Below are 12,001 nucleotides of genomic sequence, written 5' to 3' on the forward strand. Positions count from 1 at the left end.
GCCGTTGTTGCTCCTAGACTTTTCACTTCACAATAACAGCACTTACAGTTGACCAGGGCAGCTCTAGCAGGGCAGACATTTTACGAACTGACTTGTTGGAAAGGTGGAATCCTGTGACGGTGCCACGTTGAAAGTCACTGAGCTCTTCAGTAAGGTCATTCTACTGCCAATGTTTGTCTATGGAGATTGCATGGCTGTGTGCTCGAATGTCAGCAATGGATGTGGTTGAAATAGTGGAATCCACTAATTTGAAGGGGTGTCCACATACTTTGTATATATAGTGTAATTAAAATTACAAAACATCTTTCTGATGCTAAATTGTAATTACTTTGTTACTATGGCCTATTTATTGCCTTACCTCCTCACGCCATTTGCACACACTGTATATAGACTTTCTTTTTTTCTATTGTGTTATTGACTATACACTTGTTTATTCCAAGTGTAACTCTGTGTTGTTGTTTGTGTCGCACTGCTTTGCTTTATCTTGGCCAGGTCGCAGTTGTAAATGAGAACTTGTTCTCAACTAGCGTACCTGGTTAAATAAAGGTGAAATATACACTGCTCAAAAAAATAAAGGGAACACTTAAACAACACAATGTAACTCCAAGTCAATCACACTTCTGTGAAATCAAACTGTCCACTTAGGAAGCAACACTGATTGACAATACATTTCACATGCTGTTGTGCAAATGGAATAGACAACAGGTGGAAATTATAGGCAATTAGCAAGACACCCCCAATAAAGGAGTGGTTCTGCAGGTGGGGACCACAGACCACTTCTCAGTTCCTATGCTTCCTGGCTGATGTTTTGGTCACTTTTGAATGCTGGTGGTGCTTTCACTCTAGTGGTAGCATGAGACGGACTCTACAACCCACACAAGTGGCTCAGGTAGTGCAGCTCATCCAGGATGGCACACCAATGCGAGCTGTGGCAAGAAGGTTTGCTGTGTCTGTCAGCGTAGTGTCCAGAGCATGGAGGCGCTACCAGGAGACAGGTCAGTACATCAGGAGACGTGGAGGAGGCCGTAGGAGGGCAACAACCCAGCAGCAGGACTGCTCCCTCTGCCTTTGTGCAAGGAGGAGCAGGATAAGCACTGCCAGAGCACTGCAAAATGACCTCCAGAAGGCCACAAATGTGCATGTGTCTGCTCAAACGGTCAGAAACAGACTCCATGAGGGTGGTATGAGGCCCAACACCGTGCAGGACATTTGGCATTTGCCAGAAAACACCAAGATTGGCAAATTCGCCACTGGCGCCCTGTGCTCTTCACAGATGAAAGCAGGTTCACACTGAGCCCGTGACAGACGTGACAGAGTCTGGAGACGCCGTGGAGAACATTCTGCTGCCTGCAACATCCTCCAGCATGACCAGTTTGGCGGTGGGTCAGTCATGGTGTGGGGTGGCATTTCTTTGGGGGGCCGCACAGCCCTCCATGTGCTCGCCAGAGGTAGCCTGACTGCCATTAGGTACCGAGATGAGATCCTCAGACCCCTTGTGAGACCATATGCTGGTGCGGTTGGCCCTGGGTTCCTCCTAATGCAAGACAATGCTAGACCTCATGTGGCTGGAGTGTGTCAGCAGTTCCTGCAAGAGGAAGGCATTGATGCTATGGACTGGCCCGCCCGTTCCCCAGACCTGAATCCAATTGAGCACATCTGGGACATCATGTCTCGCTCCATCCACCAACGCCACGTTGCACCACAGACTGTCCAGGAGTTGGCGGATGCTTTAGTCCAGGTCTGGGAGGAGATCCCTCAGGAGACCATCCGCCACCTCATCAGGAGCATGCCCAGGCGTTGTAGGGAGGTCATAATTTTGAGTGTGACTCCAAATCCAGACCTCCATGGGTTGATAAATTGGATTTCCATTGATTATTTTTGTGTGATTTTGTTGTCAGCACAGTCAACTATGTAAAGAAAAAAATATTTAATAAGATTATTTCTTTCATTCAGATCTAGGATGTGTTGTTTAAGTGTTCCCTTTATTTTTTGAGCAGTATATGTATAGATATATATATATATATTAAATAAAAATACATGTGCGTGTGTGCGTTGAAGATATGGAACAAGTGATCTTACAAACTGCAATTACCAAATCAAATCACATTTTATTTGTTACATACTTTGTAAACAATAGGTGTAGAATAAAAATTAAATGCTTACTTATAAGGCCTTTTCCAACAATGCAGAGTTAAAGATAAAATTAAAATAGAAAGAGTGACACGAGTCTATAACGAATAGCAATAACGAGTACAAATAACATGGCTATATACAGGGAGCACCAGTATGAGTCGATGTGCAGTGATATTAGGTAATTGAGTTAGCTATGTACTGTACATATAGTAGGGGTAAAGTCACTAGGCAACATGTGTGTGCACAGAGTCAGTGCAAGAGAGTTAGTCAGGGGTGAAAGTAAGGCTGTACGGTCCGGTAGGGCCTCGCAGCAAAATAAATAGTGGGGGAACGTAGTACCGGTAAAACGTGAGCCTATCACAATTAATACAACATGACCCAAAAAAACTATTGGCTATTTCACCATTACGTCTCGCCTTTTTGTAGTCCAATTAAATGGATCAGACAACATTGTTTTTATTGATCTGTTTGTCCATGTCCAGTCCAGTAGACCACCCTGTACATTTTGTAGTATAAATAAAATGCTTGCGTGCACTTGGGTGTCCAGTACCGGTAAGAAATGAAATCTACTTTCACCCTTGGAGTTAGTGCACAAAAAGGTCAGTGCAGGTAGTCCGGGTAGCCATTTGATTAGATATTTAGCAGTCTTGTTTTGGCAGTCTTATGGCTTGGGGCTAGAAGCTGTTCAGGGTCCTGTTGGTTCCAGACTTGGTGCACTGGTACCGCTTGCCTTGCGGTAGCAGAGAGAACAGTATATGGCTTGGGTGGCTGGAGTCATTGACAATTTTGTCTAGATGTCCTGGAAGGCAGGGAGCTCGGCCCCAGCGCCAAGCGATGATGCAGCCAGTCAATATGCTCTCAACGGTGAAGCTGTAAAACTTTTTGAGGATCTGAGGACCCATACCAAATCTGTTCAGCCTCCTAAGGGGGAAGAGGAGCTGTTCACAACTGTGTGGGTGTGTGGACCATGTTAATTCCTTAGTGATGTAGACACTGAGGAACTTGAAGCACTCGACCCGCTCTACTAAAGCCCCATCAATGTGGATGTGGGCGTGCTTGCCTCTCCGTTGCCTGTAGTCCACGATCAGCTCCTTTGTCTTTCTGACGTTGAGGGAGAGGTTGGTTGACTGGCACCACACTACCAGGTCTCTGACCTCCTCTATATTAGCTGCCACATCGTCATCGGTGTTCACTCCTATCAACGCTGTATCGTCAGCAACTTGACAATGGTGTTGGAATCATGTGCGGCCACAGGTTACCTTGGCGTTCTTGGGCACAGGGACTATGGTGGTCTGCTTGAAACAAGTCGGTATTACAGTCCGAGTCAGGGATAGGTTAAAAATGTCAGTGAAGACACCTGCCAGCTGTTCAGCGCATGCTCTGAGTATGCATCTGGCCCCGCTGTCTTGCGAATTTGAACCTGTTTAAAGGTCTTATATCAGCTACGGAGAGCAAGATCACACAGTCATCCGGAACAGCTGGTGCTCTCATGCTTGAAGCGAGCATTGAAGACATTAAGCTTGTCTGGTAGGCTCGGATTTCTGGGCAGCTCACGGCTTGGTTTCCCTTTGTAATCCGTGATAGTTTGCAAGTCCTGCCACATCCATCGAGTGTCATAGCCAGCTTAATAAGATTCAATCTTAGTCCTGTATTGACGCTTTTCTGAATGGATCGTCGTAGCGGGATTTCTTATAAGCGACCCAACTATTATATCTTACTTAAGCCTTTTACAATGAATAAACTGGCACAAAAAATATCAATGAACATGCAATCAAGAGTGCACACCCTTGTACAATCTATCCAGGTCGCCAATAAATATTGCTTAATTGGTTTTGTCATAAAAGCATACACACTGATTTTGTAATGCATGCTTGGCAAAGGGATGAAGTGTGAGGTCTTACATTGCCAATTCATTGTTTAAAGGAGCAGTCCAGTCAAAAACATGGTTTTCCTGTGTTTTATATATATTTCCACACTATGAGGTTGGAATAATACTGTGAAATTGTGAAAATTATGATAATGCACTTTTAGTGCAGTAGCTGTTTGAAAAGGCCGCCTGAAATTTCAGTTTGTTTGGCTGGCTGGTGTTTTTGGACCGCCTGGTATAAGTTAATAGACCAGTAAAAAAGTGAGTCTGCTCTCCTCTGCCAATTACGCTCATTTTCAGGTTATACATCCCCCATTAGGCTCCTTCAGTTAGGCCCCTCTCTCAGACCACTCCCAGACAGTCCTAGCATATTTTTTATTTTTTTTTACCATTTTAATTGAAAACAATCACAGTAAGGTACTTAATTGTTACCCAGAAGTGATTTGATATTGAGATAAAAATGGCTACATTGGACAATTTAGGAATATATTGTGTTGTATCTCACTTTTGTGTATATTATGCAGGACATTGTGGGAAAATGGTAACATTAGAGTTACGCGCATTTTAGGATTCAGTCTTCTCTTAGTTCTCTCAGCTTTTCTCTACAATGCTTATACAGGTTAGACAATTTGCCTTCATTTACGTAGCTAGTGTGTTTCTTAGCCTCGCTCCCAGCACTGCCACCTCCACTTCATGGTGGTCCCTGGTTGTCCAGCCTAGCAGCAGTGCTGGCACAAATATAACAGGATTATAGCCATCCTAATCAGAATTAGATGTACAGGATTGTGCCCTATCGACAGATGCATAGGTTCATTAAGTGAAGACGCTCCTGCCACAATATGAAAATAGCATTCAGAACATGAGGTATTAGAGAAAGTTCATTGTGAAATATATCTGTCATATAAAATATGTGTTTCCGGGATGGCAGCAATCAAACAATTGTTACATACCATACATGAAATCAATAATATAGAGCATGTTATAAGTTATAATTTCCACCTTATTGTTATGTACAGTACACATAGGACCACTTCTAAGAAAAGAGAAACCTGCACACTACTCTGGCTAGTATCACTCATGCAGCGAATACAGTAGGTCTGGAGTCAAAAGAAAAAGAAACATGTTGCCAATTATAAGAATGTGCATTTCATAAATATTCAAATTGGAGTTCATACATAAACCGTATTACACATGTCTCTAAAATCACAATGCGGAAGATAACCTGCCATCGAATGCAGGTGAACAACATTTATACAGGGCAGGCGAACAACACTTAAAACATTGGGCTGCTGTTGCCTTAATTACTGTCCCTCTTGGGCTATGTAAGCACCTTTATCCAGCTTTACTGTGCCCAAAAGTACATCATATTGAATTACTGCCCGCTGGCCTGTAGTTTGGCAGCTGGAATTTCTTCCTTAAACTAATCATGATGCTCCTGGCATGGCTTCAATTGTCTGTAAGAGATCCTATTAGATTTGGGCGGAGGACAAAACTCCACTGTTCACCAAAAGGAAGCACTCGGGTATTATACGGAATGAGCTAGTAAAATGTGGGGTTTTCCAAAGGTAGCTGGCAATAATTAAGCTCTAAAAGTTTAAGCCGTTGGGAGGAGGGGGATTACAATGTGACGGAATATGTCATTAATGTCGCTAATGTCATTTTCTTTAACTACATTTTTTGGAACGCACCAGATCTCCAAGATTGGCCTGTTCTTATTTTACCCACATCTAGTCTACAGTCTTAGATGTAACAGAGTGAATGATGAACACCAACATACAAATAGAATTAACCCTTGACCCAGTGTATTGAGGGCACAGGAGTATTCCAAGGGTTGAATTGTCACGTCCTGACCATAGAGTGCTCTTATTTTCTATGGTAGAGTAGGTCAGGGCGTGACTGGGGGGTTGGGGTTTATCTAGTTTATTTTTTCTATGTTGTGTTCTAGTTTCTTTTTTCTATGTTGGGGGTTTTGTATGATTCCCAATTAGAGGCAGCTGGTCATCGTTGTCTCTAATTGGGGATCATATTTAAGTAGTTGTTTTTCCCACCTGTGTTTGTGGGAGATTATTTTGAGTTAGTGCATGTTGCACCTCTGTCGTCACTGTTTGTGTTTTGTTTATAGTTTATTGTTTGTTTGGCTAAGTTTCACAATATAATAAAGCTCTGGAACGATACTCACGCTGCGCCTTGGTCTCCTTCATACGACGCACGTGTTAGAATCTCCCACCACCAAAGGACCAAGCAGCGTGCCCAAGAGGAGCAGGGATCCTGGGCCCGGGAGAAAAGGGAGTGGAGGACATCCTGGACCTGGGAGGAGGTAATGGCAGGGGACAAGACCCTGCCATGGAAGCAGGCGGAGACAGTGAAAGAGGAATGGCGACGATACGATGAATTAGCACGGTAACAACGGAAGCCCGAGAAGCAGCTAAAACATTTTTGGGGGGGGCCACACAGGAAGATTGGCAGAGTCAGGGTTTAGACCTGAGCCAACTCCCCATGCTTACCGTGGGGAGTGTGTAACCAGTCAGGCACTGTGTTGTGCGGTGATGCGCACTGTATCTCCAGGGCGCATTCATAGCCCGGTGCGCTCTGTGCCTGCGCCCCGCATTTGCCGTGCTAGAGTGGGCATTCAGCCAGGACGGATTGTGCTGGCTCAGCGCTCCTGGTCTCCAGTACGCCTCCTCGGTCCAGGATATCCTGCGCCAGCTCTACGCACTGTGTCGCCAGTGTGCCTTCACAGCCCAGTTCGTCCTGTGCCAGCGCCCCGCACTTGCCGGGCTAAAGTGAGCATCCAGCCAGGACGGGTTGTGCCAGCCTTACGCTCCAGACCTCCAGTGCGCCTCCACGGCCCAGTATATCCTGTGCCAGCTCCTCGCACCCGGTCTCCAGTGCGTCTCCCCAGTCTGGTGAGACCTGTTCCGGCTCCACGTACGAAACCTCCAGTGATGATCCATGGCACGAAGCCTGCAGTGATGATCCATGGCCCGGAGCCTGTAGTGATGATCCATGGCACGAAGCCTCCAGTGTTAATCCATGGCCCGGAGCCTCCAGTGATAATCCATGGCCCGGAGCCTCCAGTGATAATCCATGGCCCGGAGACTCCAGCGATAATCCATGGCACGAAGCCCCCAGCGATGATCCATGGCACGGAGCCTCCAGCGAGGGTCCCCGGTCCGGAGCCTCCAGCGAGGGTCCCCGGTCCAGAGCCTCCAGCGACGGTACCCGGTCAGGAGCCTCCAGCGACGGTCCCCGGTCCGGAGCCTCCAGCGACGGTCTGGAGCCTCCAGCGACGGTCCGGAGCCTCCAGCGGCGGTCGGCGGCCCGGGGGCCTCCACCGATGCTGGCGGATTCGCAGGATGAGAGGGTTCTTCGTCCTGCACCAGAGCCACCTCCAATGCTGGTGGATCCGCAGGATGAGAAGGTTCTTCGTCCTGCACCAGAGCCGCCACCAACACTAGACACCCTCCCTTATGGTTTGAGGTTTTGCGGCCGGAGTCCGCACGTTTGGGGGGGTGTACTGTCACGTCCTGACCATAGAGTGCTCTTATTTTCTATGGTAGAGTAGGTCAGGGCGTGACTGGGTGGTTTATCTCGTTTTTTTCTGTTGTGTTCTAGTTTCTTTTTTCTATGTTGTGGGTTTTATATGATTCCCAATTAGAGGCAGCTGGTCATCGTTGTCTCTAATTGGGGATCATATTTAAGTAGTTGTTTTTCCCACCTGTGTTTGTGAGAGATTATTTTGAGTTAGTGCATGTTGCACCTCTGTCGTCACGGTTTGTGTTTTGTTTATAGTTAATTGTTCGTTTGGCTAAGTTTCACAATATAATAAAGATGTGGAACGATAGTCACTCTGTACTTTGGTCCGTTCCTACACACATGCGTGACATGAAAGTGCGTGTTATAAGCTACACTGTACATAGCATCCCATTAAACCAGTAAGGTCACTCTTTTTTTCTCTCTCTTTTTTAACCTTTTATTTAACTAGGCAATTTTTTGGTTGCTGAGAATATTCAGGTTAAGCAGGAAATGCTAACTTGTAGTTTATTCGAGGTTTAAACAGGTTTCTAAAGTTTGTAATTTCCATTTTGGATTTAATTTGCTGTTAACAAAACATTTATCAACCCCTACAAAAAATCCACATTTCCACATTCCCTGTTGCAGCAGGATTATAATCTTGCTGTAGAAAACTGGCTCCAATCTGGCTCCAATCTGGCTCCAATCATACATATGTATTAATATCAAATCACTTCTGGGTTACAATTAAGTACCTTAAAAAGTACCAAAAAACTATTTCTCAAGCAAGCATGTTGATAGGACTGTCTTGGAGAGGTCTGAGTGGGGAAGGGGAAATTGAAAACTAGATGTTATTGGTAGACAGGTTTGGAACTCTTTCTTATTAACCAATTTACCGCATGGTGAAGTCACGATGGAAACCTGAAACTCCCACCCCTCCCGCCCATGCAAAGCTGATTATAAGGTCCTGTGTATATTGTATTTTCAACCATAAACTATCAGGAAATAACACTGACACATGTTTTTCACACTTTTACAGTGTTGTACAATAGGATATAAAACACAGGTAAAACTGATTTTTGACTGCACTGGGTCTTTAAATCCAGCTGCAACTTTTTCTACTATCTCTCCTTGCGTCAAGATATTATATTTGTTTACGAGCTGTGTTACCATCACCTTAAAGACATTAGACTTCGGGGCAATTGTAAATCAATGCTAACCCATTCAGCACAAATGGTATGCATCTGAAATGGCACCCTATTCCTTTTGTAGTGCACTACTTTTGACCAGGGCTAATAGAGCTCTGGTAAAAAAAATAATAATTGTGCACTAAATGATAAATAGGGTGCATTTGGGATACACACTGTCATAGACGCAGGGCTTTTGGCATGCACCCAGTGGAATAGAAACTTTCCACTTCACTGGAGGCACAATGTTATCTGGCTTTGCTCCAACAGTTTCAGTGATTTACATTCACACTATTATCTCTTACCGCCTCCCAAACCCTTCACACGCTAGTATCTGCCCATACGCATTGATTAGTACTGTCTACTACATTTGTTTTTCACAGCCCTCATAAGTTATACCCAAATATCTTGTTGTTTGGTAGGTCCGAATGAGAACGAATGAGGACTTAAATCACATACTGTAGAGGTAAGGGGAGAGAGAGAATTTGAGCGAGGGAGAAAGTTAGGAGAGATTCAGGTTTCCATCAAAAAAGGACATGTCTGTGGTCCGTCTCATGTCATAAATTCTTTTGAGGTTTAAAGACAACAAATGAATGATTCAGCTTATAAAGGAGGTAGCAAGGTTAGCACACATCAGCAGATGATAGATTATCCTGGACTGATAGCTCCTCGGAGAGCACTGAAGCTCACAGCCTAACATGGAGGAGGAAAATTCTCCTGAAGCACAAGTTGACCATTTGACACACCTGCATATATTACCACATACACTGGTGGAGAAATCTCTGGCCTAAAGCACCTATAGAAAGTCTACACCCCTTTCATTTTTTTCCTTCACATTTTGTTGCGTTACAAAGTGGGATTAAAAGGGATTTGTCTTTTTTTTTTTGTCAACTATCCACCAAAAATACTATGTAATGTCAAAGTACAATCATTTTTTTATTTTTTTTAAGATTAATGAAAAAATAAAACACTAATATACTGTACCTTGATTAGATAAGTATTCACCCCCCTGAGTCAATACAAGTTAGAAACACCTTTGGAGTCTTTTTGGGTAAGTCTCTAAGAGCTTTGCACACGTGTATTGTGCAATATTTGCCCAGTATTATTTTCAAAATTCCTCAAGCTCTGTCAAGGTGTTGGGGATCATGGCAAATTTCAAGTCTTGCCATAGTTTTTCAAGCAGATTTAAGTCAAAACTGTAACTTGGAACATTCACTGTCTTCTTGGTAAGCAACTCTTGTCCTGCTAATGAATTCCTCTCCCAGTATCTGGTGTAAAGCAGACTGAAGCAGGTTTTCCTCTAGGATTTTGCCTGTGCTTAGCTCCATCCCATTTCTTTTCATCTCAGAAAACTCCCCAGTCTCCCCAGTCACCTAGTGACATGTTGTGTTGGATTTGCCCCAAACATAATGCTTTGCATTTAGGCCAAAAATGGTATTCCTTTGGCGTGTTTCTTTTCTCCAATATTACTTTAGTGCCTTGTTGCATATATTGGACATGCATGTTCTAGAATATTTTTAGTCTGTATATTTTTATTCTTCTTTTCAATCTGTAATTTAGGTCATTATTGTGGAGTCGCTACAATGTTGTTGATCCATTCTCAATTTTCTCCCATCACAGCCATTGAACTTTGTAGCTGTTTTAAATTCACCAATGGCCTCATGGTGACATCCCTAAGCAGCTTCCTTCCTGTCTTGCAGCTCAGTTCAGAAGGATGACTGCATCTTTGGTGTGTCTGGGTGGTTTAATACATAATCCACAACATCATTATAAATGTGACCATGCTAAAGACCAGGCACCACAGGCTGAAATGACATTTTTGCATTTACCTATCAGTTTGGACATTTGTTGGTATTTTGGCCTATTAATATTTTCAAAAAGTAAACAAAAATGTCAAAATCTTGATGAAAATGTAAATTTACTTTGTTTATCATACTACCGTCATCAAAATGTCATGGGTCCTAACCACTTTAAAATGGACATATAATTTAAAAGCTCACAACATTCATTATGTGATAGCCATTTCAGTGAGAATTTAACAATCTGGACTATACTGTATGTAGTAACTTACTTTGAAGAGATGGTGATTGGGTCTAAATAGGGGTTTGGCATTTGGTTGTTTAAATTCAGTGTACTTGTCTTTAACTGCCATTTCCGGAAAGTCAGACTCTTCCAACAAGCCAACTCATTTTCCTCAGCTTCAGAAGCATCTACATTCACCATATTGTGTGTGGTTATCCTTAGATATATTATTGAGACTTGTTGATATGTTGTCTATTTTTTATTCTAGATTTTAAAAATCTTAAGAAAAATGTGCCAAAAATGCTTTTTAGTATTTTACAGATCGAAAGATGAAAAAGTATTTATTCACAATCTGCTCTGAGCAAGTCCAGTCCTGGAGTGTCTTAATTAAATGAAACCAAAATATTTAGGCTGACTTAACCCAGTGTCCCAAAAAATGGATTTGCAGGATATACAAATATGCGCATACAGTATATGTAATTTGTATCGATATTCAACTGGTAAAAGTTGATTGTGATGACTAGCAGGGGAAAATCCCTAATATGGTGTGGTGCCTGGCCTTAAAGATACAGTATATTCAATGTCGGATGTATTATTGTTATCCATCTACCAATCACTGCCCTTCTTTATGAGACTTTCGAAAAGCTACCTGGTCTTTGTAGTTGAATCTGTGCTTGAAATTCAATACTTGACTGAGGGACCTTACAGATGTTGTGTGTATGGGGGACAGAAGAAGGAGTAGTCATTTAAAAATCATGCCAACCCCTATTAGTTCACACAGAGTGAGTCCATATAACTTATGTGATTTGTTAAGCTAAATGTAACTTCTGAACTAATTTAGGCTTGCCTAAACAAAGGGCTTGAATACTTATGCAACAACTATTGTTTCATTTAATTGTATTCATTTGTAAAGATTTGTAGAATTTCTTTTCACTTTGACATTACGGAGTATTTTGTGTAGATCGATGACAAAAAATGATAATTAAATCTATTTCAATCCCACTTTGTAACGCAACAAAATGTGAAAACAGTTCAAGGGGATGTAGACTTTCTATAGGCCCTGTATGTTGTTCGTTAAGAACTGCATGACTTGACACTGTGTACAAGTTATTACTTTCATTACAAAACAATGCTCATGGAGTTTTGGTTAGATCAGAGAGAGCACAATGTGTGAACCTAAATTGTCCTTTTGTTTTAAATGAATGTATTATGTCATGTTGCTTTCGCAACAGCTAATGGGGATCCTAATAAAATACAAGACAAAAGAAAACATCCTTCA

This window comes from Salmo salar, chromosome ssa10 (genome assembly GCF_905237065.1).
Source record: "Salmo salar chromosome ssa10, Ssal_v3.1, whole genome shotgun sequence".
Lineage (NCBI taxonomy): Eukaryota > Metazoa > Chordata > Actinopteri > Salmoniformes > Salmonidae > Salmo > Salmo salar.